Source organism: Nothobranchius furzeri, chromosome 15 (assembly GCF_043380555.1).
Source record: "Nothobranchius furzeri strain GRZ-AD chromosome 15, NfurGRZ-RIMD1, whole genome shotgun sequence".
In the NCBI taxonomy this organism is placed as follows: Eukaryota; Metazoa; Chordata; class Actinopteri; order Cyprinodontiformes; family Nothobranchiidae; genus Nothobranchius; species Nothobranchius furzeri.
The window spans coordinates 35,186,733-35,189,052 of record NC_091755.1 but is presented as its reverse complement, the minus strand read 5'-3'; the positions used below and the strand labels follow the sequence as shown (position 1 = coordinate 35,189,052).

Sequence of the window (2,320 nt, the reverse complement as noted above, 5' to 3'; positions counted from 1 at the left end):
TGGTTGAGATATTGCTTCACTATGGAAAATTTTTGGCTTGGCAGTTTTTTTAGAATGATATAAAAAGAGCAGTTAGAGACAGACAGAGCAGTGGTAGAGAGTAAGAGAGTAGAGGTGGGATAGAAGAGGTCGTCCGATGAGAGAAGTTGAAGAGAGTTAGTGTATGACAGTTAGAGCTGACACAAGTCGACGAAGTAGCAGCAACCAGTTATTCTCAGGAAGATTTTTAGAAGCAGCATCCTCCTAAGGAGATTTGTTAATCTTGAATTTACTCTTTTTTGTATTTTTTAATTTTGAAATGAACTTTTTGGAAAAAGAATCCCCGTTCTCAATTCTTAAAGGTCTCTATTAGCCTTTGAGTTGGGAGCCCCGGCCAGATCCAAAGGAGAGGTAAGCCACCTTGAATTGCTTGTTCCTGTGCTTCAGGACTTGTTTTCAGGTTGTGACAGATTAAGAAAAGATACCTTAGGTAATGGGAGATAGTCTCCCCTCCTCCTTGGTAGCGGGACACCCTAAGGATTATAGATCACAATGGTTCGATGGTTCAAACAGGCTCTGTTTTGCACTGAAAAAGTCTCAGTTTAGCGTGGGAAGGAACCATTTCAAAGGGTGGGTTAATTAGATTAATTGATAAATCCATGTTAGCCTGATCAACTAACGGGAATCATTTTCTAGCTACCACGGCCCACATTGCTGACAGAGGCGCAAATTAATCCTGATAGGACCCATATAATAGTTACCTAGATGGCCTCTAGTGAACTTCCGCCCTAGTATTTAAAACCATTAAATAACGGGAGAGTTAAAAGGGAAGTGTGTTATCACAGAAGAACAAGTACGACAATCTTCATTCCACCTTAAAATAGAAAACGAGTTCTAATTAGGGAGTTCAAACCAGGGTCAGTACGATAAAACTCACCTGCGGCCTCAACCTCCCTGAAAACGCAGCGTATTCTAAGGTTCTAACGGAACCAATAAAAGTACACGCTCGCGACAAAACTACGACTCTGCTTCCTGGTCTGGACCCTGGGTTGTCATGGAGGACTAATAAAACTGTCCATGTTCCTAGAAAGAAGAGCTGCTCCATCCAAAGAGGGATGGATGCCGTCTCTCCGCATCAGACGAGGTTTTACCCAAAAAGTTTTCCAATTATCAATGTAGCCCACGCTGTTTTCAGGACACCACCTAGACAACCAGCGGTTGAAGGACAGTGTGTGGCTAAACATGTTGTCACTGCTCTAATCAGGCAGGGAGCCAGAGAAAATTACGGAGTCCGACATTGTTTTGGCAAACTTGCACACCGAAGCAACATTAATTTTAGTGACATCCGATTGGCGTAACCGGGTGTCGTTACCGCCAGTGCGAATAACAATCTTGCTGTATTTACGCTTATCCTTAGCCAGCAGTTTCAGATAAGATTTAATGTCGCCCGCTCTGGCCCCAGGTAAACATTTAACTATGGTTGCTGGAGCCTCTAATGCCTTATTTCTGACTATGGAGCTGCCAATGATCAGAGTCAGCTTGTCAGTGGGTGCATCACTGAGCGGGGAAAATCTATTAGAAACGTGGACGGGTTGGTGGTGGCCCACAGGCTGGGTTCTATGCTTCCTGCGTACCGTCACCCAGCCGGCCTGAGGTCCCGGCTGCTCGGGTTCTGCTGGAGGATCGGTACGGGGTGGTTCTGAGCTAGTTAGCCCCGCGCTAGCTAAGTAACTATGGCTGTTTATGGGTTTTTCAACAGCGCGGAGCCGGGACTCCAATTCCGACACCCTCGCCTCCAAAGCTACAAAAATGCTACATTTATTACACGTACCATTATCGCTAAAGGAGGCAGAGGAGTAACTAAACATCTGACACAGAGAGCAAGAGATAGGAGATGGAGAAGCAGAGACAGAAGTAGCCATAGCCGTGCTGAGGCTAAGCTAACTGGATGAGCAAACTGGTCAACACCAACTAAACTGCGTGCAAACTCAAATGGTTCCCTAAAAGCTAGGTGGAACAACAGAAAATGTGTGTTTTAGTGTGCTTATGTGCTACAATAACTCAGAGAAATCCTAGTACAGAGAAGTTAAATAAGTTTTAGTGAGTCCCAAACACCAAACAGCTACACGTATTGCAACACTGAAAACAGGAAACAGCAAACGCCTTACCGCCAGGTGCAGCCAATCAGCAATCATTTTAGGCATGTGATTTCTAAAACCAAAAACTGACTAACAACAAATTGGATGCTTTTTAATGTTTCTAGTGTTTATAGAGGCAGTAGAGACCTACATAGCTGCATAATGAAGATAAATATTGAGTTTAGCACAAAATGTGGCCTTTA

General features: G+C 44.0%; 1 pseudogene; it reads right to left on the bottom strand.

Moving 5' to 3' along the window:
- Nucleotides 1-1,031: 1,031 nt before the first annotated feature.
- On the bottom strand, nt 1,032-1,901 carry LOC139063259 (uncharacterized; annotated as a pseudogene).
- Nucleotides 1,902-2,320: the final 419 nt, after the last annotated feature.